The sequence below is a fragment of the Perognathus longimembris genome, chromosome 5 (genome assembly GCF_023159225.1).
Source record: "Perognathus longimembris pacificus isolate PPM17 chromosome 5, ASM2315922v1, whole genome shotgun sequence".
Lineage (NCBI taxonomy): Eukaryota > Metazoa > Chordata > Mammalia > Rodentia > Heteromyidae > Perognathus > Perognathus longimembris.
Genome location: NC_063165.1, coordinates 70,925,294 through 70,950,074, shown reverse-complemented (window position 1 = coordinate 70,950,074; position 24,781 = coordinate 70,925,294). Strand labels below are relative to the sequence as shown.

The window sequence follows — 24,781 nt, the reverse complement described above, 5'->3', positions numbered from 1 at the left end:
TTCCTTTCTACATCTACACTGAAGGAGAATTAATTACATAATGATCTTGATCTATTGAGAAGTTACACATGGAATGGTTTGTTGTAATATGTCCCTGAATTCCCTCATTATATCCTTTCATTAATTTCACTAGGCTTTGAATGAAAGTCAAAAATAATTTGAGAATTAAACAGCCAAAAGAAGAGCTACTTTTGTGCTGTATTACCAAAGAACACTTAGTAAACTTAAGTGTAAAACTAGATCTGACGTATCACTACAAAGTAGTGATTACAAAATCATTACAAAATAGAGGATAAGCAATTATACTAATTATATTTTATCCATGTGAGAAAACTTCCAAGACCCTAGTGGATGTCTGAAACCACAGGCAACACCAAAGGATATATGTACTATGTTTTTTTTTTCTACATATGCTTATTCCTGGTAAGTTTTAATTTATAAATCAGACACAATAAGATATTAGCAACAAAAACAAATTGGAATAATTATAATGTGCTTCTGTGTGGGGGGGGGGAGTGCTGGCACTGTGGCTTGAAATGAGAACCGTATACTCTTGCTTAATTAAATTTTTGGCTCAAGTCTGGCACTCTTATCACTAGCCCCACACATCCACTTCTGGCTTTTTGCTGGTTGATTGTTGAATATTTTTCTGCTTAGGTTAGTTTCAAACTGCTGTCCTCTGACCTCAGCTTCCTGAGTGGCCAAGATTACAGGTGTGAGCAACTAACACCAAACTTAACATACTTTTCATTAGCAATCTAAAACTTGTAAATCATTTGTTTCTGGAAATCTTTATTTACTATTATCAGAATATATTTAAGACACAATTAATTGACACAAAGAAAACAACTTCTGTCTTTGGATTGTATTTGTAATCCTTTGGTCAGCTTCCACATGAGTTTTAAAACTAAACATTCAGTAAATTTTGCTTCTCTTGGAAATTCATTCAGTGCTCTTCAAAGTCAGTGACTGGAACAGAGGTCAACACACTGTGACCCAGAGGCCAAACAATCCCAGACGCTTATTTTTGTAAATCAAATTTTATTAGAATATAGTCACATTTGTTTGGGCATATGGAACCAAAGGAAATTAATAATTGTCCAAGGGACATAGAAAGTTGTCGGGCTGCTGCGAGTGTTTTCTCTCTGGTTGTGGTGATGGCACGGATCTACATGTATGTCAACACTGATCAAATTGTTCATTTGCAAGATGGGCAGCATGTAACATGCTTTAGTGATCTTCCCCAACACTGAGATATAGGAAATCATCTAGAGATGAAAATGAGACTTTATGAAGCTGACCTAAAATTATTGTGTCAATGCTGGGCTGTTAATGGGCGGCTTGTGTTTATTAATACTAGCTGAGATCCAAGGATCAAGGTTCAAAGCCAGCCTGTACAAGAGAGTCCAGGAGATTCTAACCTCCAATAAACCACTAAAAAGCCATTCATGGAGATGTGGCTTAAATATTAGAGTATTAATTTGAATGAAAAACTAAGGGACAATGCACAGGCCTGGTGTTCTAATCTTAGTACTGGTGCTCTCTCTCTCTGTCTCTCTGTCTCTTTGCCTCTCTCTGTCTCTCTGTCTCTGTCTCTCTTACACACACACACACACACACACACACACACACACACACACACACACATTCTTCTATCAAATTACCATAACTGTCCCAGGAGGGTCTAGTAATACATGTGTCACTGACAGCAGCCTCCCGCACTCATTGAGGGGCATTGCTCTAGGAAGTACAATGAAAGAGAGTTAGGGTAAAGATCCTATTTTTCATGGATATTGCAATTTGGATCACAATGAAACAGTTGCATAACAGTGTAAAACAGGTATGAGCTGGTTCTAAACACAGTAATTTATGACTTCTTACTATGGATAGTAGAATACAAACCAGCAAGGACTCTAGAAGGTATCATGGATACTCAAACTCAATTTCTGTCCTTCAAGACTGTGGGCCTGTTATGAAATGGCTGATAATAAGCTTTATAAAAATAATAATTAATTGATTAAAATGGGATATTTTCTTCATAGAGCTGTTTGCATTTATCTCCTAGCAACATTCATGGAGCAGGTATTCAATAAATATTTGTTAGCTGAAATAAAGAGAAAAAAAAATTGCAGCCCCAGAGTTGCTAAGCAACTTGAGAGAATATAGCAGTTCACGATGCTGGGTGATCTCCTGTGGCTTAAGATTTCTGTCTGAAGTCTGGATTTCATGCCGTTGCCTATGTATGAGTCATTTAATTAAAATAAAAAAAAAAGCTAGACTAGTATTATAGGCAATATTCAAAGGTAAGTTCTCTTTACATGAGGATTTAAAATTTCAAATTATTTGCATACAATAGACAAATTATATATATATATATTTCATATTCTGTGAAATAGAGACCTATTCCTACAAAGTGTATATATATAATTATTTGTAATATGTATTTTATGCATAGTGTGTATATATGTATATATAAACATACATATGCATATATACACATTTGCTTTATTAGGTTCACTCCCTGAATATATATTATATCCTTCAATACTAGCATAATGTGTAAAATAAAAATCCTCCAGCCAGATGTCAGTAGCTCACACCTGTAATTTTAGCTACTCAGGAGGCTGAGATCTGAGACTTGCAATCCAATCCAGCCCAGACTTATCTCCAATCAACCACCAAATTGTTGGAAGAGCAGCTTTGGCTCAAGTGCTAAAATGCTAACATTGAGTAAAAATGCTTAGAGACAGCACCCAGGCCCTGACTTCAAGCCTCAGAACACCTCTCTCTCTCTTTCTCTCTCTCTCTCTCTCTCTCACACACACACACACACACACACACACACACATACACATACACATACACACACACACACACACACACACACACACACACAAATGCATCTTCAATTTTTTCAATTTCCAACCAAGCAGGAACCTGGAATGATTTAATGGAGGGTGAATGAGGATCCTACTCTCAGGCTCTAATCAAAGCTTGCCTGTGACATAATCACATCTATGCCCACATAATTCACCTACTGGGCTAAGGTAGATATTGAAACCAAGGCTGACACGGCCATCTTGAAGGCAGGGGAAGAGACACACCTTTCATGGATGTCTGTTGACTGCGTGAATGGTGCATTCGTTCAGTATAACCTGAGGTTTTAACAATTTAAAAAATGAAAGATTTTTTTTAATTTCAAAAAAGAAAGAGGGATTTGCCAATCTTTTACAACCACTAGGATTTTCTGAAGATAAAATTCTCAAATAGGATATTGGACACTGCTTGATTCTATAGGAGAACATTCTTTAAACTTTTTTAGATTTATGGCCATTGAGGATTTTGAATTTTGTTAGTTAGAAAATTAAATTGCAATCTGGCCACTGTGGTTCATGCCTGTAATTCTAGCCTCTCAGGATACTCAGGGGGCTAAGATCTGAGGGCATGGTTCATACTCAACCTGGGATACAAAATAAACCATGAGACTCTTATCTCCAACTAACCAGCAAAGTGAGAACATGTGTGGCTCAAATGGCAGAGCACTAACCTTGAGCTTTATTGCAAGACAGTGGAAGCCCCTAGTACCAGCCCCCAAAAGGAAGAAGAGAAAGAGGACAAGAAGGAGGAAGAGCAAGAGGGGCAGGAGGAGGAGAAGGAGGAAGAGGAGGGGAGGTAGCTGGAAGAAGGGGTGAGAAAGAGAAGAAGTAGGGGACGGAGGAGAAAGAGGAGGAGAAAGGAGCAGGAGGAGGAGGAAGGGGAGGAGGAAAAAGAATATTTGTTTGGCGATGGCCATTGTTGAAGTCATCTTCCAAATGGTTCTTCAGAAAAATGCAGAAAATGTCAGTAATATGTCATATATATGTATGTATATATATATATATATATACATACATATATATGGAGCAATTCTACATGTTTTTGGGCTTTCAGATACTTTCTTTTTATTTAACATCTCTCAAATGATTGCCTTTTAATAAAGGTTAGTTCATTCATCTACATTTGGCCTAGAGTAAGTAAAATATATGATAAAATTTTAGTATTAGGATTTATGATAGATGGGACCAACTTGGAATCACACTGCCTAGATTTGCAACCTATTTCCCTGCTAAGTAACTGTAACTTGGCAAACTCTGACAGTGGTTAAATAGAGATTATTGTGACATGTTCTTGTAGGATGATTGAGAATAATGATCTAGTGCTTTTTAAAATACTATTTTATTTTGCTCATCCCATAGACATTTGAATTTGAATCATTTTTGTCATTTTCTTGTGTGTTGATTGAACAAATTAAAAATTAAGGTAGAAGGATGTTTACAAGGACATAAAGGAGGGCAGAGGGAACCTAAGGGAGGAGGAATGAAAGATGAGAGGAGGATATAAGTAGGTACATGAGAAGTGTGGGAGGTTCAATCTCTTCAAGTTCTCATGTATTTTGACATGCAATGAAAAGTGTACATTCTCTTACAACTTTTCACTCATTCATGTTAAATGCATGATCCTTCTTAGTCAAATTGGTTTACTACTGCCACTTAAGGACTTAATAAAAGATCCTACTACTTACTAATAAAAGCAAACATTTAAAAGCTGTGGGAGTAGAACCCTCACACGCCTAACCCTTCACCTCAGCTCAGAGCCATATAAAATCCTTGATATATAACTGTGCTTAAACAGGGTAATTTCCTTGTGCTCAGTATGAGCATCATAACTTATCTATCGTACATTTATCTCCAAAAGGGTCAAATGTAAAATTTCTCTGTAAAATGATGCTGATTTTTCCTTATTATAGTTATTTTGGCTAGGTTGTAGGTTAAAAGCAACTCTGAACATTGTCTTCTTGCAAATGCAACCTGGGTGCTCTATTACCTATTTGATTAGTATTTTTTGTACACGCTTACGTGTTAAGTGAGCACAACCCTTACAAAGGAAAATTTATAAGGCTTTCTGGAAAAGTAGAGTTGGAGATTGCTATTTTATGGTTTCACTTTGATCAAATTTATAGGCATAATCTGAATATGACCTTTATCTAAGATTAACAATGCCTTCCTTAAATGCTGACCATGGTAAGGAATGGTAGTATTAAAGTTTGAAGTTTTTAACAATTCCCTGAGAAGTATTGTTCTTCTCAAGGGCAGATCTAAGTACAGAGAGTACAGAGTGTGAAATTCCTAACAAAAATAGAATTTTGGATTGGGTCTAACAGTGTTTCTTCACAATTGTGTTGTTCTTGGCAAAAGGGTGAATTTTTTACGGAATCTTACATTTTCTTTCAGCGTACAGATTTTTTTCTTTTTGGTATTTCATTACAGATGAATAGAGATGCAGCTACAAATATGCTATTGTATCTATACATAAACAATAATATATATACTATATATAAGCAATTTATTTACTCTATGTCGTATATATGCTCACATGCAAACAATACATATGCATGTCTCTGTGTGTATATATGTTGTGCTGTCAGCCAAATTATTGTTTCTTTTAAATTATAAAGCTGGGTACCAGTAGCAATTCAGGAAGCTGAGATCTGAGGAGCACAGTCTGAAGCCAGCCCAGGCAGACAAATCAAAACTACAACTAGCCAGCAAAAGCTAGAAGTAGATATGTGGCTCAAGCGGCAGAATGCCAGCCTTCAGAAAGAAAGCTAAACAATATGAGGCCATGAATTCATGCCCTAGTACAGACACAGACACAGACACACACACCCCACACACCCTCCCACACAAAACTATACTGAGCATTATTTTCTAATAAGAGTTTGGTGAAATGAACTATAATTTTAGTCTGAAATATTAATTTTCATCTATATCTACATTGGCATAAATATAGTTGTAAAGCTATATTTTATATAATCACACTGACTTAGACACCTAATAACTTTAATGTAGGGGAGTTGACATGCCATTTGTTTTGCCAACTAAATTTTCACCTAAATTTAATTTTTTTTTTTGGGAGGTGGGGGGGCAGTCCTGGGGCTTGGACTCAGGGCCTGAGCACTGTCCCTGGCTTCTTCTTGCTCAAGGCTAGCACTCTGCCACTTGAGCCACAGCGCCACTTCTGGCCATTTTCTGTATATGTGGTGCTGGGGAATCGAACCCAGGGCCTCATGTATATGAGGCAAGCACTCTTGCCACTAGGCCATATCCCTAGCCCAAATAGTCAGTTTGCTGGAATTGCTAACTCTTTTTTTTTTTTTTTTTGGCCAATTCTAGGCCGTGATCTCAGGGCCTGAGCACTATCCCTGGCTTCTTTTTTACTCAAGGCTAGCACTCTGCCACTTGAGCCACAGCGCCACTTCTGGCCATTTTCTGTATATTTGGTGCTGAGGAATCGAACCCAGGGCCTCATGTATATAAGGCAAGCACTCTTGCCACTACGCCATATTCCTAGCCCTAAATTTAATTCTTTTTAAGATGAAATGTTGATTACTTTAGCGTTTCCTAAGTCATCTTTCAAGTTTGCTGCCTATAACCTTATTCAGAAATGCAGATGCAGATTTCTAATGTTTTATGAATGTTATATTTGTCAACCATCACTATGAATAATCTGTCTCCTCCTTTACTGACTCAATTACTAGTAATACATTACAGATCATTTCCCAACTGAGTCCCTTAAAAGGGCAAAGCTAATTTGACACTCATTCATGGTTTATGTGAGTTAAGAATTTGGATGACGAACAATGACAATGACTTTCCTTTCCTCCATGCGGGCAGGGCCTTCATTGTGAGGTTTGGTGGTGTAGTGACTCAACTCTTGGGATTGGAGTCAGGCCATAAATTCAGGCTCTAGGACCAACACACACACACACACACACACACACACACACACACACACACACACACACACACACAGATTTATATCCAGGTGTCAGTAGTCCACACCTGTGACCCTTGCTACACAGGAAGCTGAGATCTGAGGACTGTGCTTCAAAGCCAGTCTAGGTAGGAAATACCACAAAGCTGTTATCTCCAATTAACCACTAAAAAGCAAAAAGTGAAGTTGTTCTGCAAATGGTAACATGCCAGACTTGAGCAGGGAAAGAAAAAGGACAGACTTAGGCCCTCCATTCATGCTTCAGCATGGGACACACACACACACACACACACACACACACACACACACACACACTCCTGTAATTCCAACTATAAGCTATGAATTTAGATCAAGATTCACCCCTTGAAAGAGGCATACTCTTAACATATCAACATAGAACATTGTGGTCAGGTTGGTATAGTCTTAGAATTGAGTGTTAGGATTTGGCCAAGGTAAACAATAGCTCAACACAGTAGCTAAGTATTCAACCAAACAATTTGTCTTCACTGTAATCCAGAAGTGTGGAATGACAGTAATCCTGATTTGCATTTAATAATAGACTATCGAGGTAGAACTGTTATTACAGGTTGGCTGGGCTCTTCCCTGTACACTGCTGTTGGTAGATCCACTGCTATGTAATTTGTTCTTCTTTCTTGCATAGTACTTATCACATTACATCACATTAATTTTCTCTACAGACTTGAAATAGGCTCTTGTCTTATTTATATTTGAATTGTTACCACACAGCATCTAGAAAGCACCCGGTAACTGTTTGCCTCATGAATAAATCAGTATTTCCCTTCATAACTCTTACAACTTTAAACATCCTGAATACCAATTTACTGTCTTCAGATGTAGCTCCATTCAATGTCACTTTTCCTTCCACTTAAACAGACACTGCATATGAACGTGGTTCTCTGCTCACTACTAACTGAATAAAGAATAATATCTAGGTGTTTGATCCTAAATTCCGAGTTTTCCATGCCCATTTGTTGTGATGCTTTTACTCTGAGTTATGTGTTACTAGAAGGATAAGCCTGTCCTCAATCTAGACATGTCAGAAGACATGCACAGATAACAGAGGGGAGTAGTGGACTGAAGCATGGACACGTGGAAACATTTAAGATGTTGCTGTGATGGTTGTATTCACTTAGCACTCTGAATCTGAGTTGATGCTGTTGCTTTTTAGAGTAATAGTTTTGTCTTCCACATATGAGATAAAACATGTTCTTTGTCTTTATGACCCTGAGTTATTCCACTTAGCATAAATTTCCTGTCCATCCAATTCCATATATATATCACATTACATCCAAATAATCATCTATTGTAGAATATCTGAGATGTTTTATAATTTGGTTGTGATAAATAGTGCAACATTGAACAAGGGTGCATAAGGGTTTCTATTGTATTCTATTTCTAAGCTTCTGGATAAATGCCAAAGTGTAGTATCACAGCATCATAGAGTAGCTGAATGTTTAGTTTCTAGAGAAATTTCCAAAACTCCTTCCAAGGTTTTGTACTAGTTTACATTAGCAGCAACAATCTAATAAGATTCATTTTCCCCATACCCCCACCAGCCATTCTTACTATCTCAGTGTTATTTTGATTTCCATTTTCTTTATGGCAAGTTTAGATCTTAATCATAGACATACATGAAAACATATACACGGACATATGCATATATACATAAACAAATTGATGTATGCAGCATACAATATCACTGTAGGAGTGCAATGGTGAAACTTATACAGTGTTAACCAAATGAACGTAAATAGTGAGACAAAGTACAATCTTCAAATTCAATGTACATATTTAAAATGGACCCAAGTAACTTGAAGGGATGGATGGTATTGATACAGATCAGAAGAAAAGTGATGGAAGATGTGACATTCGTCAAGCTGTGTTACACTCACAAAATTAACATGTTAAATTGAAAGCCTTTGTACAACTACTTACTTTGTACAACTACTTTGTAGAACTACTTAGTTGTACTTTGTAAAACTACTTACTTATTATTCTAAAATAATAAAAGAAAAATAAAGTAATATTAGGCCAGGTGCAGTGGCCATACTTACAGATTCTAGCTATTTGGGAAGTAGAAAGGGGAGACAATGGTTTAAGACCAGTCTAAGAAAAATATTAACAATGTTCTATCACAAGGAATATCAGCATGGTTACCCACACCTGCAAATTTTTCTATCCCTAGGATTGTGTCCAAGGCTAGCCCCAAGAAAAAAACCCTAAAGTTGCTATATGAAAGTCCTTGGAAAAGCATGATACCCTGGCCTTTGACCTCTACTACCACGCCCACCAACATAAAGAAAAGGAAAGAAAGAGAGAAAGGAAGCAAAAGAGGGAGAGAAAGAAAAAGAAAGAAAGAAGGAAAGAAAAGAAAAGAAGAAAGAGAGAGAAAGGAAGGAAGGAGAGAAGGAAGGAAGGAAGGAAGGAAGGAAGGAAGGAAGGAAGGAAGGAAGGAAGGAAGGAAGGAAGGAAGGGAGAAGGAGAAGGAAAAGGAAAAGGAGAAGGAGGAAGCACAGAAAGAGAGAATAAAAGCACAACCCATACCAAAGAATTCTGTCAACATGAGGAACCCTGTCTGATAGCCAGATACCAGCTAAACAATATTTGGAAACAAACAAACAAAAAGCCAACATGTGCCTGACTGTTTGATGTTGTTCAAACTTACACATAGTGCAATTCAACTGAAAACTTTTAGTCCTTTTAGTCTCCTCCCTCTTCAGTCTCAAAAGTATGCTAGTGAGAATGAGGAATTTTCCATCACATTAGCAGTGAGCAATCTCCTTCAAGATGACTGTAGAAGGAAATCCTATTGGCAGGAGTTAACATTCATTGGGACTTTAAAACATATTTTCATATTTAATTATTTTATTAGCTCTGTGGGGAGGTAGAATTATTGTAATGCTTCCTGTAATACAGAAGAGAAGATTGAGTTCCACAAATGTACCCAAATCATATGATTAATAAATTTCAGAGGCAAGATTAAATGATGTGTGATTTCAAAACTTTACACCTGCAGCTATTAGGTTGTAATGTCTCTCTGATTAAAGCTTTGTATCTAAGTAGCAATAGAAGGGTAGCAATTTGGGTCCTCATATCACAGATCCTTCCCTTTCTCCCCTTTTCCTTCCCTCATTCCCTTTCTCCCTGTCCTTTTCCTCTCTTTTATTTTTCTCTGATTCTTTATTGAATATCAGCTATTTTTCAGGCTGATATTTAATAAAGATTCAGATACACCAGCAAACAGCCCAAATCCCTGTTTACTGGGTTTAGAGACATTTTAGGGGTTAGAAGTCTATGCTGAAATTGCCTCTTGCAGAGGTTTTGTTCAAAGATGGTGCATCTTTCTATGTGTAATACAAAACAAAACCAAACTAAGATAAAAAACTAAAAAACAAAAAAACACAAACCTCAGTTTGCTTAGTTAAGTGCATTGGGAGGATGCAGCCAGAAATATATGTCACACATTGATGAACCATGTCCATTCTTGAGCCTTGGCACTGGTTGTTCATTTAATTCAGCCCACACCTGTCAAGTATCCACCATGTGCCAGGCTGCATCATTGTTGGCTTCCTCCCAGAGCAGACATCCAAGTCCCTCTCAGAACAATAACCCCTGTGCTTCTCTACTCTGCATTTCTATTCTAAGTGGAATTAATCACCTTCTAATTTCTTGCTTATTGTTTTGTTATTTTTTGACCAAGGGCACACACATAAAGAAATACATACAAAATTACACTCTGTCCTTCCTGTCTAGGTATCAGGGAAATTAAAACACATAGATCTAAAATTGTTAGCAAGCTTTTTTACTGTCTTACATAATCTTGTTTATTGAAAAGTTCTCAAGTAGATTTTAATGTCCCTGTTCTCTGGAGTCCATTTAGGTATGGTTTGGGAATGTTCTACCAAGAGTTTTGGCCTCATTATCAACGGTCCATTTAGTAGAAGTTTTATTTGCAAGTTCTGTCCTGTGCCTGCATTGAGGGGATCAAGGCTGTTGACCTAATCAGGCAACTTGAATACTAACAAAACAAATAAATAAGCACACTGGAGAATTTTACTAAGCCCAGACATGAAATGTTTGGAGCATTTTAATTACAAAAAACATCATTCCTAACCCTCTACTTTTAAACCACTTGGGAAATATTATGCAGATAAAATGTAAATACAACTGGTTGTAGCTCCATCAAAGGTTAAATTTGCATAAGAATTAATTCTTTAAATGAAAACTGTACTGCACTGAGAGTGCAAATTTGTGATTGACACAAACAGTGTAGATTGACAGTGAGACTTAGGTCTCTGTGTAAATAATACTGGTAAATAAATACCTGGAGACTCCATTAAAATGAACTGGAAAGTTGAGTAGGCTTAGCCATCTGGAAAATTATTTTTTGTCTAAATTCTGCTAAAAGAATGTAATATATGGATTCCTAGTGCATGTGTTTCTTTAGTCAATTGAGATATAATTGATTATATTCAGTAAAAAAAAAATTGGTTGAGTAGCATTTAACTACTATGGGATTTCAGGTTGGAAACTACAGAAGAGAATGTGAGGATGGTTTGAACGTAGCCAGTAAGCTAGTGAAATGGAAGTGAGAAAACTGGATGACCTGAATAGTGTGCTGTTAATCTTTTGACACTGGAGACAATGGTGGCTTGCAAAACATGGCAGGAATTTCATAGAACATTAACACACATAATTAAGTATTTTCTAACTCAAGACCCTGGGTAGATGGTTTCTGGATAATTTATTGAATTTGCAATTTCCATTACAGTTGGTGTATATTTCTTAAGTTTCTGTACCCATAACAATGATATATTGTTTATCTTAAAAAAACAACACTATTTATAAAAATGCTTTGTGGGGGGCTGGGAATGTGGCCTAGTGGTAGAGTACTTGCCTCACATACATGAAGCTCTGGGTTCAACTCCTCAGCACCACATAAACAGAAAATGCCAGAAGTAGCTCAAGTGGCAGAGTGCTAGCCTTGAGCTAAAAGAAGCTAGGGACTGTGCTCAAGCCCTAAGGCCAAGCCCCAGGATTGGCAAAAAAAAAAATAAATAAAAATGCTGAGTAATCTACATGTAAAAATTCTATGAAATGTACTTGGAAACATTTATTTTTCTTATTACAAAAAAGATAAAAATGGTTATTCAAGAGCAGAAAGATGGCACAAGGAAAAATTATGAGCTACACAGGCCATGACTTACATCATTTCCTTCTACTTATGTAAAACTTTTTCCTTGAAATAAGACTACAAGTGAAAAGTACTAAATGCTAGACCAATTCAAGGACATACAACCGTGTCTTTAAATTTAGAAGCAGTGAAGAATTTGAGGCTCTGACAACAACAACTAAATACTTAGTAATCAACAAATGTTTATATTTCTTTATCTTCTCTTCCTTCTGATCATTAAATGGAGATTATGGGTGACCAAGGCTTACCTTTCTTTGATTCGTAGTAATCAGGCTTCTTATTCAGTCCCTATGCAAGAGGAAGTACTGACTCTGCCTTTTAGGAAATCTAGGAACACACCTTAGGACTTGCTCGTTCTGGGGAAGCCTGGAGCTGGAGGGCAGCTTTTGGTGAGATAAAGAAGGTTGAGTATGGGAATGCTTCTCTATGGGAGAAATAACAGGTGTGTAAAGACAAGACTAGAGTCAGGTTCATAGCAGTTTTGAAGAGGAGCTCCTGAGAAGAAACACTTTAGCAGTTTGTAGTGATTCTTTTGAATCAAATGAAGTGGTGAAGGGGAATTTGAACCTTTTTAACTTTGACTTTAGCCAGACATTTCACATACATATATGCATGTGTGCATATATACATACATACACACACATATATATGTATATCATGATATATATGATACATATGAGGTTTCTCATATATAAAAGAATCAATACTTATACATATTTATTTTTAATTATATTTTTATCTTGTAATCGTAAACAGGAGTTGTCATTCAACAAAGTAGCATGTGAATACAAAGCCTCTTGATAATGTCACCCCTGGATCAAGGCTTTACACTTCACCTCTTTAATTCTCTCCATGGTTCACACAAACTGCTTTCTTGGCTCAATTTCTGTGCATACAAAATATGTTAAATAGTGCTTTTTCTTTTTTTAATCATATTAGTTTAGGCCCCAGAACTAGCAGTTAACGTCTTCCTTCTCCCCTTCTAAGGGGAGACACATCTGGACTTCTAAATTCTGAAGCAAGCCTATATTTCTTTGCCAGTGATAAGAGCCGCCCCTGCCCTCCCGCCCTGCCCCCAGCTTTCTTCACTCTTCCTTTCTCACCTGCTGGCAACAAGGATAGGAACCCCATAGTGTCAGAGGCAGTGAAAGGGGGAACCAAAGTATAGGGCAAGATGCTCTAACTGCTGGCTACCTGGCCTATAGCTGGGTTAAGGAAGAGGAGAGGAAGTTGTTACCATTTGTAAGATAATTTTGTTTAACTCTGTTTTTGTTTTGTGACAGGGTCTAGGATCCTGCACTTTTACCTTCTGAGTCTGGAATTACCTGTTACCATGCCAGGCAGAAATACCTTCTTTTCCACATAATTGCAGTGAGTTTTCTAACACTTAAAAAGAGCTAAGCGGGGCGGGAATATGGCCTAGTGACAAGAGTGCCTGCCTCATATACATGAAGCGCTGGGTTCGATTCCCTAGCACCACATATATAGAAAATGGCCAGAAGTGGCGCTGTGGCTCAAGTGGCAGAGTGCTAGCCTTGAGCAAGAAAAAGCCAGGGACAGTGCTCAGGCCCTGAGTCCAAGGCCCAGGACTGGCAAAAAAAAAAAAAAAGAGCTAAGCAATGGGTTATGCCCCAAATAGAATATGGAGGTTGAAAAGCAAGCTTGAGCAGAAAAAGTCTTAAACTGAGAGAAGGAGAAAAATGAAGTTATTTCTTGGTTTTACCTTTTAAGTCCTTCCCAACAAATAAGGTAATGCCTAGAGTAATATTTGGTATTCTAATTTTTAGGTATTTTGGAATGTTTACAGGAATAGTATATTAACTTTAAGAGATGGAGTCCTTTTTTGTAAAACATGATCTAAGTAATTTGAGGGTAGGTACTGGGGAGGGGAAATGGAGGAGAATGAAGGAAGTAAAGACTTGACCAAGAAGCATTGTAATCATAATCACACTTAAGGAATTATAACCCCTTTGCACAACTATGTACTACTAATAATAGTGATAATAATAATAAACTAGCAAAAGGGAAGATAAACTAAGTTTCCATTTATTGACTTCTTAAAAGAATAAAGAAGTTCTAATAATTGAATAATGTATTAGCTTTGAAAATTAGAGTGTCTAAACTAGATCAAAGGGGAGAATGAATAAGATGAGGACTAAGGACTCTCTTCCTATATAGTTAATTCATGCTGCAACCTGTAAATAGTTTTACACTTTTTTTCTTTATTCTCAAAGTGTGATACAGAGGGGTTACAGATTCATATGAAAGGCAGTGAGTACATTTCTTGTTCGACTTACCTCCTTCCTCATTTCCCCCCCTCCCCTTTCTCCTCTCCCCCGAAGAGTTGTACAATTGGTTTATATCAAATGGTTTTGTAGGTGTTGCTTTTTGAATGGTCTTTTTGTTCTCGATTTTGGTATTCCCTCTTCCTTCCCCAGTTCTATTACCCCTATAAACAGTATCCTGGGTACTTGGATGTAATACAGTGGTAGCAAGGGTATTGACACAGGAAGGCAGTACAAGAGAAACAAAACTAAACAAACCACTCAGTCAAACAAACAGACAAGGAAAAAGAGAAAAAAAAAGTAGTATGAGTTCACATGGCATGTTGAGAATAATTACAACAGTGGTAAAACTCTTGTTTCCATAACGTGTAGTTCCTTTCACTTGGCATCTTCTTATGCGGTCATATGTGTGTAGCTATTGGGGTATTTTGGTCTTCTACCATGACTAGCCTATTCATGTACTAGCTATTCCCTATGAGGGATACAATAGGGTTTATGTTTCTTTGGGTCTGGCTCACTTCACTTAGGATTTTTTCCAAGTCCTTCCATTTCCTTGCAAATGGGGCAGTGTCATTCCTTCTGATGGAGGCATAGAATTCCATTGTGTGTACGTACCACATTTTCCTGATCCACTCGTCTACTGAGGGGCATCTAGGTTGGTTCCATGTTTTAGCGATGACAGGTTGTGCTACGATGAACATAGTTGTGCTGGTGGCTTTACTGTGGTCTTGTTTGTAGTCTTTTGGGTAGATGCCCAAATGTGGGGCTGCTGGGTCATAGGGGAGCTCTATGTTTAGCCTTCTTAGGAACCTCCACACTGCTTTCCAGAGGGGTTGAACAAGTTTGCATTTCCACCAACAATGTTGTAGAGTACCCTTTTGGCCACATCCTCTCCAGCATTTGTTATTATTGGATTTCCTGATAATAGATATTCTGACTGAGGTAGGGTGGAATCTCAACGTTGTTTTGATTTGCATTTCTTTTATGGCCAGTGATATAGAGCACTTTTTCATGTGACACTTGGCGATTCTCATTTCCTCTTCAGAGAAGTCTCTTTTTAGGTCTTTAGCCCGTTTGTTGAGAGGGCTGTTGTTTCTTTGATTGTTTGTTTTGGAGGAACTTAACTTTTTGAGTTCTGTGTATATTTTAGATATCAGGCCTTTGTCCGTTTTAAAGCTGGTGAAGATCTCTTCCCAATCTGTGGGCTTTCTATTTATCCTGGAAGCTATATCCTTTGCCCTGCAGAAGCTTTGCAGTTTGATACAGTCCCACTTGTCCAGCCTTTCTTTGATTTGTTGGACCTCTGGGCCTTTGTTGAGGAAGTTTCTTCCAGTGTCAGGGAGTCCTAGAGTTTCTCCTGTTTCTTCTTGTAGAGCTTTCAGGGTGTCTGATTTTATTTCCAGGTCTTTGATCCATTTGGAATTGATTTTGGTGCCAGGTGATAGGTAAGGGTCTAGTTTTAGTTTGCTATAGGTGTTGACCCAGTTTTGCCAGCACCATTTGTGGAAGAGACTATCTTTGTTCCAACCTATATTTTTAGCTTCTTTGTCAAAGATTAAGTAGCCGTAGGTCTGTGGATTCATTTCTGGGTCTTCAGTTCTGTTCCATTGGTCCTCAGCCCTGTTTTTGTGCCAGTACCAAGTTGTTTTTATTACTATAGCTTTGTAGTACAATTTAAAGTTTTGTAGTGATATTCCTCCTGTACTGTTCTTTCTACTTAGGATTGTTTTTGCTATTCAGGGTTTTTTATTGTTGCATATGAATTTCTGAATTGCTTCTTCTATTTCATTGAAGAAAGATGTTGCGATATTGATGGGTATTGCATTGAATTTGTTGATAGCTTTTGGTAATATCGCCATTTTCTCTATATTAATCCTCCCAATCCAGGAGCATGGGAGGTTTTTCCATTTCCTTAGTTCTGCCTTAATTTCTTTTTTTAGGTTTTTAAAGTTCTTATAATAGAGTTCTTTCACTACTTTGGTTAAGGTTATTCCTAGGTATTTTATGTTATTTGAGGCTATTGCAAAAGGTGTTGCTTCTCTGATTTCAACCTCGTTCTTTGGAGTGTTGGTGTATATAAAGGCCATTGATTTTTGAGGATTTATTTTATATCCTGCTACTTTGCCAAAGTTTTGGATCAGCTCTAGTAACTTGAGAGTAGAGTCTATGGGGTTCTTTAGGTATAGCATCATGTCATCTCCAAAGAGAGAAAGTTTAACTTCATCTTTTCCTATTTGGATCCCCTTTATGTTTCCTTCTTGCCTAATGCTCTGGCTAGGAATTCTAGTACTATGTTGAAGAGGAGAGGAGAGAGTGGACATCCTTGTCTTGCTCCTGATTTTAAAGGGAATGGCTTTAGCTTTTCACCATTTAGAATTATGCTTGCTGTTGGTTTGTCATAGATTGCCTTTCTTATATTCAGGAATGTTCCCTGGAATCCCAGTTTTTCCAGGGCTTTTTATCATAAATGGCTGCTGGCTTTTATCGAACGCCTTTTCGGCATCTAGGGATATAACCATTTGGTTCTTTACCTTGCTCTGGTTGATGTGGTCGACTTCATTAATTGATTTGCATATATTGAACCAACTTTGCAACACCTGGGATGAATCCAGTTTGATCATAGTGTATGATTTCTTTGACGACTTGTTGTAGTCAGGTGGCCATAATTTTGTTGAGGAGCTTTGCATCAATGCTCATAAAGGAGATGGGTCTATAATTCTCTTTCCTTGATATGTCCCTGTCTGGTATTGGGATTAGCATTATGCTAGCATCATAGAATGTGTCTGGTAGTGAGCTTTTACTCTCTATTTCATTGAAGAGTTTGAGGAATGTTGGTGTGAGATCTGTTTTGAAAGCCTTGTAGAATTCTGCTGTGAATCCATCTGGACCTGGGCTTTTCTGGGAAGGGAGATATCTTATTGCAGTTTCAATTTCATTGATGGATATGGGTTTGTTCAGTAGATTTACATCTTCTTGGTTAAGTTTGGGCATATCAATTTTTGTTAAGAATTTGTCCATTTCTTCCAGGTTCTCAAATTTGTTGACATATAGGTTTGCAAAATAGTCCCTTATTATATTCTGGATCTTTGATGTTTCTGCGGTGATGTTACTTATTTCATCTCTGATCTTGTTTATTTGGGTGTTCTGTCTACGTTTTTTGGTCAGACTTGCTAGAGATCTGTCTATCTTGTTAATTTTTTCAAAGACCCAACTCTTTGTTTTGTTGATTCTTTCTGTGGTTTTTCTGGATTCCAAGTCATTTAATTCTGCTCTGATTCTAATTATTTGCTTCCATCTATTGGCTTGGGGTTGTGCTTGTTGCTCTATTTCAAGGAGTTTTAGTTGTTTTGTTAAGTTGTTGAATTGAGATTTCTCCAATTTGTTGATGTGGGTGCTGAGGGCTATAAATTTTCCTCTGAGTACTGCCTTTGCTGTGTCCCAGAAGAGCTAGTTATTTGTGTGTTTGTCATGGTTTAGTTCCATAAACATTTGAAATTCTGTTCTGACTTTTTCGATGATCCATTGGTGGTTCAGCAATGTATTGTTGAGTCTCCATGAGTTGTGGAGTTTTCTTTGGTGGCCTTTGGCATTGAGCCCTAGTTTTATTCTGTTGTGGTCTCAGAGAATGCAAAGGATGATTTCAATGTTTCTGAATTTGTACAGGTTTGCTTTGTGCCCTAACATGTGATCTATTTTGAAAAATGTTCCATGTGCTGCTGAGAAGAATGTATATTCTTGTGTTGTTGGACAGAATATTCTGTAGATGTCAGTTAAGGCTAGATGGTCTATGCAGTTGTTTAGTTCTGAGGTGTCTTTGCTCATTTTTTGGTGTCTAGAGGTCACAGTGGAGTGTTAAAGTCTCCATCCATCAATGTGTTTGGGTCTATGAGAGTTTTTAGAGTCAGTAGTGTTTGTTTGATGAGGATGGGAGCTCCTTTATTTGGTGTGTAGATGTTTAGGATGGTTATGTCCTCCTGTAGGAGAGATCCCTTTATTAGTATGTAGTAACCTCCTTTGTCTCTTTTTACTGTTTTTAGTTTGAAGTAAATTTTATCTGACACTAAGATTGTGACATCGGCCTGCTTGCGGTGGCCATTTGCTCGATATATTTTATTCCAGACTTTCACTTTTAGAATATGTTTGATTTTGATGGCAAGGTCTCTTGGAGAAAGCAGAAAGATGGATCTTGTTTTTTGATCCATCTTGTCAACCTATGTCATTAAATTGGAGAGTTAAGTCCATTAATATTGAGAGTTAGGATTGAGAGGTGATTGCTTGTTCCTTTCATCATATCTTATCATATCTCTTTGTAGGGACTGTGTCCTCCCTTTTTGCTTTACTAATCTGGAATTTTATTTAGGGATGCTTTCTCTGTCTGGATTGTGGTCTTGGTGATTTTTGATGTGGAGGACATCTTTGAGGATATTCTGTAATGCTGGTTTTGTGGAGATATATTGGTTCAATGTTTCCTTGCTATGGAAGACTTGTATTTCACCTTTGGCTATGAATGAGAGTTTAACTGGATACAGAATTCTTGGTTGAAAGTTATTTTTCTTTAGGATATGGCAAACAGCATTCCAGGCTCTCCTTGCTTTTATGGTCTCCACTGAGAAATCTAGGGTAATTCTGATTGGTTTTCCTTTATATGTGATTGTTCTCTTTTCCCTAGAGGCTTTAAGGATTCTTTCTTTGGCCTCTATTGATCCTGTTTTTATTACAGTGTGTCTATGGGAAATCCTGTTCTGATCTGGTCTGTTTGGGGTCCTAAATTCTTCTTGAATCTTGATGGGCCTGTCCTCTGGATGTTTGAGAAGTTCTCAGCTAATAGTCTATTAAATAAGTTGTCTATTCCATTAACTTCTTTCTTTAGGTTTTCTTCAATACCTATTAGCCTTATATTGGGCTTCCTCATTGTGTCTTGAAACTCCTGAGGTGATCTGTCTTGCTTTTTGGATTGATTTTGTATTGTTTTTTGTTCTTTCTCCATAATGTCTAGGCTGTCCTCAATTCCTGAGATTCAACTTTCCGCATCATCCAGTCTGCTCCCTAAACTTACAACTTGGTTTCTTATCTCCCTACCTTCTGATTGATCTTTCTTGATGGCTTCCATATCTCTGCTGTAATTCTCTCTTAGGTCCTGTATGGACTTCCTTACTTCATTAATTTGGTTCTGGATACTGTCGCTAATCTCTTTTAGCTGAGTAATCATCTTTTCATAGGACTCTTTTTCTTTCTGTTGGAGTTTGTGTGTCATTCTGTTTGTGGAGGCCATGAAGTCCTCTATTTTACTTATGACTGGATTTATCACATTCATGAATTATTCTTTGGCTCACGTCCTCATGCTCTATTCTTTGGCTCACGTTCTCATGCTCTAGTATACTTGTATGTAGAAACTCAAACATTTCATTTATCATTTTTATCAGCATAGTTGGTAGAGCATTTTGAAGGCTCTCCTCTGGGATTTCAATTGAATGCTCTGTTTCTTGTTTGTTTTGAGTGGTTGATGAATTTCCCTGTCTTGCCATACTTTTTGTGTTTCTTCTGCCCATTTGAATTTGGAATGCTAGTCTGCTAGCCCCCTTTGGCACTGTTTAGGACCTGAAGCAGACCGTATCAGGTCCTGTTGTGCTATTCTTATAGGTACACAGACATAGATAGGTAAGTTCCCTTTCTTTTTTGTGGGGTATAGCAGCAGACTTGGTATACCCACAAATTACACTTTAAAAAAAAAAAAAAAAGCAACCTTGAGCCCCATATACAGTAGCTATACTGTATACCATTACAATCTTCTTGTTATTTCTTTTTGGGTTGATACAATTTCTCCAGGAACCCCTTTAATTCCCTTAGATTGAACCTGGAAGCCTATTATCTTCCCTAACATTAACCTGGGCTCAATGGAATCTGAAGGTCCTGGGCGGTGGTGACTCTGTGGTTCTCTGAGAATTGCGGTAAATGTTGGGTGCCCTCAGTAATTAGGGGACTGTGGTTAGCCTAGGGAACTAATTTGATGATCCCAAGGCATTGCTAGCAGTAGCAGCGTTCTACCTGGGAGGCACTGGGGTCTGTGGCACCCACCTGGGACCTCTGGTCTGCTGAGGGCAGGCAGCAGGTTCTGGCTGAGCCTCCTGAGCTGACTGTGGTGGGTCCTCGATGGGACCCCTGGGCTGCCTGCGGTTGTTCCGGCTAGGATCTCTGGGCTGGCGACAGTGGGTGGCGGACACAGGATGAGACCCTGGAGCTGCCTGTGGCAGCCCGGGGTGGGACATCCGAACTGTGGGTACAGCCCGTGGTGGGACCCCCCCGAATTGTGGACAGAGCCTTGGGTGGGAACCCCCCCCCCCACCTGCCTGAGAAGCCCCGGGTGGGGTCCCTAAACTGTCCTCGGAACCCTGGCTGGGCCCCCTATATTGTCGGCAGAGCCCTGGGTGGGATCCCCGAACTGTGGGCAGAGCGTGGGTGGGGCCTCTGAACTGTCAGCGGAGCTCTGGTTTGGACCCCCCGGCCTGTATGTGGAGCCCTGCCTGGGACCCTAAACTGCCAGCAGAGCCCTGGGTGGGTCTCCTGAGCTGTTTGGTGGGGGGGGGGGGGCGCTCTAACCCTCAAACTGCCTGCAAAGTCCTGGGTGGACTCCCCAACTGTCAGCAGAGCCCCAGCTGGGACCCCTAAACTGCCAGCGGAGCCCTGGTTCAGAGCCTTGAATTGCCTGCGAGGCCCTGGCTCATACCCCTGAACTGCCTGGGAAGTCCTGGTTCAGACCCTGGCACTGCCTGTGGAGCCCTGGGTAGGCCCCCCCCACAATTGCCTGTGGAGCCCTGTCTTAGACTCATGAACTGCCTGTGGAGCTCCGGCTCAGGCCCTTAAACTGCCTGCGGGGCCCTGAATTTGACTCCCAAATTGCCTGCTGAGTCCAGGCTGCGACTCCCGAATTGCCTGCCAAGGTCCTGCTGTGAGTCCTGAACTGTCTGTGGTAGCCGGGCTGCGTCTCCTGAACTGCCTGTGGCACCAGGCTCTTGCTGGTAGGATGGATCTGCCTGCTGGCAAGTTCCTCCCTCCTGGGCGAGGCTGGCTGTGTCCTTCGCTGGGGTTTTGGGGGAGAGGCTGGGTGCCCCCAGACACTGGTGGACAATGTTTGGCCTGGGAAACCAATCTGTTGCTGTCTCAGCGGTAGCACCAGTGATGGTGGCCTAGAGGTGGGCTTCTTGATGTATGTAAGCTCGCAGGGCCGCTTGCCCCTTGGAAGTTCCTCCCATGAGGGAAGGGACTCCTGCCCCTGGGCAGGGCAGGGGCTTGCTACTCTGGTACCTTTGCCCTTTTCAAAGATGACCCCTTTGACCTTACTTTCCCCTGGTGCACTTTATTTCTGGTCTGCTCTGGCCATCTATGCCAGAGACAAAGATGGAGATTCACTATGGTGGATGGGGGAGGGCTGGTTTCTGAATGGTTCTATGGGTGCAGACTCAGATGAGACTGTCTTTTGTGCAGTACTCATGCTTCCTCTGCGTCTCCGGAGCGGTCCTGCTCTGCTTGCGGACTGCATCTGTTGGCTCCCGTCTGGTGGATTTCTCTCCTCCTCACTGGTGCCTACTGGAGGTGGTTGTGGATTTCCTTCCACCGGGTCAGCGGCAGGCTGGCGGCGCTGGCGCCAACTGTTGCTAAAATCTGGATTCTTGGATCTCCTCTCTCCTCTTTTCCTTCCTAACTTGAAGGTCTGTACTGTTACACCTTGCTTGGGCTATCTCTCTAGAGTTAGAAGTTTCCCTGTAGAGGAAAAAACTGGGTCCTTGGAGAGAGCTTAGATGTGGCTCTGCTGCTCCTCCGACATCTTCTTCTTCCATCTCTCATAATTTTTTCATTAATGTTGGCAAACTAGTGTCTTGCCTCAGTGCTAGTGTCGCCTCCTGCCAGCTTTAGGATATCCTTTCCTTCCCTGAAAAGTAAACATCCACCTACTTGTCCCATGTTTCACTTCTTCCACATATCCTTTCTCCAATCATGACCTTCATTCTCCCTATATGGAGGCTCACTATTCACTTTTTGCTTCAATATCCAGCAACAGCCAGATACATTGTAAAGTCCTTTATTGCTTTACTGCATGTGTTCCTTTACAGAGCAGTCTTGGTCTCCTCCCCTTTTGAACTCCTTGAGGGTACACATACTACTCGATTTCTATTTCTACTTCAAAATTTAGAACAATGCTTAGAATAACTAGATGCTCAATAATTATTTACCAAATAAATAAATATATCCAAAGAGTAGATGAGGCTGGGGATTTAGCTCAGCTGAAGAGCACCTGCCTGGTGACCACAAGACCCCGAAGTTGGTCCTCAGCTCTGGAAAAAAAAAATCTATAAAAGAGAAGCTTTGTCCAAAATTAAGCAGACATAGGGGACGTGGTCTATAGTACCTCACAGTGCATAGACTAATATTTTAACTGTTTTTTAAAATAAATTCTTCAGAATTTAAATATACTAAATTCATTATTTTAATTTTTTTCTTGGAAATGCTAGGGATCAGTTGAGGTCTTTATGCATGTTAGATGAAAGCTTTATCTTTAAAGTACAACCTTATTCTAGTTATTTAAATTTGAATGGTGAATCAATTAGTAATTTCATATTCAGATTAAATCTATTTTGTTTTCCTTCAATAAGCACTTTACTTGAAGTAAGTACTAGCACACGTACATAAAGTTGAATTAAAAATGTGCTAATTTGTGAATTTCCCTTGTTTCTTTTTTCTTCTTGCATTATAGAGTATTATGTTTGTGGATTCTGAGATAAATTTTAATTCTTGATGAATTCTTTCAATATTTAGGCTGCTTACGTTCAATCAATGTACAGTTAGTAAAGACTATGTTATACCATGAAAGTAATAAATTTAATTGCAACAATTGTTTCTTGTAGATAATGATTGCTTATATTGTTTGTTTTATGAGGTATTTATGAGCACTCAGCATTGTAATCAGTTATTTATGTAATAACTATTTTTCACAACGTAATTATTTCTCAAGTGTTGTTGTGTGCTCTTGAAAAATAACCCACAGCCTCCTTTTATTGGATGATAAACAGCAAATCTAATTCAAGAAATTGTGAAATAAATTTTGTAGTCAATTTCTTTGAGATCAACACTTTTCTTCCAGGTAAAGTCAGTTACTAATGTCTGTAATTCTACCTGCTAAGGAGGCTGAGATCAAGGCTCCAAGCTTGTCTGGGTAGGAAAGTGCATGAAATTCTTACCTCTAATTAACCACCAAAAGTCCAGTAGCAGAGCTGTGGCTCCAATGGGAGAATAACATTGCTGAACTTCAAAGCTTTGGACAGCACTGAGGGAACTCAGAGCACTGAGGTCAAGCCCCAGTACCAACACACACACACACACACACACACATACACGTGTGCACGTGTGCACACGTGCACACACATAGATTTTTCTTTAGCTACACATTGGCTCACTCATGTCATCTTAGCTATTTGGGAGGCAGATATCTAGGGTTCTTTGTTTGAAACAATTTCGGGCAATAAAGGTGATCTTGTGACTTCATCTCAACCAACTGGTGGATGAATTCAGTAGCATGCACTTTTGATCCCAATAATGTTGGAAAGCATAAGTAGGAAGATCACATCCTAGGCCAGTCAGTGAGTAAAGTAAGACCTACTTTGAAAATGACCAATATTGAAAGGGGTTGGAAGCATGCCTCAAGTAATAGAGTACCTGAGTGGCAAGACACAAGGCCTCAAAATCAATCTGCAGTATGCAAAAAAAAAAAATTAACAGTAAGTTTCTTGTTAGTGTACTTAGAGGCATTTTAATAGTCCAAGGTTTAGTTTTTTGAAAGTTAGGCCAATTTTTGATTGCTTTTGCTGTAGCATATGTGATTGTTTGGCACTTAGAGGACCCAGGTAACATGATGTTATTAGTATACTCTTTGATAGCTATTCATAGCATGATATGGGAGCATAGACTACCTGAAAATAGGCTTTGTAAATACCTGATAATTGAATACAAATAGATCCTAATCTTGGAGCTTGTTATTTTGTAGGCTAAGCAGTTTCTATTGTGTGATTATGCTGCCAGCCTTACCCAGGTCCTGGAAATGAACAACTGGCAATTGTTCTAAGGATTAATGTCACAGAGGAGGCAGTGCTGCTGTGATTCCACAATCCCTAACAAGATTATGACATAGATTGGTGAATTCTTCTGCCAGGTGATTCAATGAGATCCCTGGCAAAAACAGCAAATGCAATGTAACTTTGTTCACTGGATAATGATCTTGGAAAAGTAAACCAAAGCATGTTTTTCTAGAAGACAATCTGTTTCATGATAAGTGGTAATTAATAGTCTCCAATCAAAGCACAGAGAATCAAAGTTCTAAATTTCAGGGATCATATGCCCAAAGCAATGCCTTTAGTATCAGCGACTTAGTGGACTAAAAGCCTAATTCACTCATTCTCCAGTGAGATTATGCTCTTTT

The 24,781-nt window shown here is 39.0% G+C and overlaps 1 protein-coding gene and 1 long non-coding RNA gene across 5 annotated transcripts in view; one reads left to right on the top strand and one right to left on the bottom strand.

The window, feature by feature from the left end:
• The window catches only part of Naaladl2 (N-acetylated alpha-linked acidic dipeptidase like 2), a 1,189,792-nt gene that overhangs the window by 323,155 nt on the left and 841,856 nt on the right, over nucleotides 1-24,781 (top strand). The window lies entirely within an intron of this gene.
• Nucleotides 1,297-24,781, bottom strand: LOC125351966. The gene is made up of 3 exons (XR_007211067.1): nucleotides 23,679-24,781; nucleotides 7,688-7,692; nucleotides 1,297-1,547 (listed from the first exon to the last, which is right to left on the bottom strand). It is a non-coding gene; the product is annotated as an uncharacterized LOC125351966 (long non-coding RNA).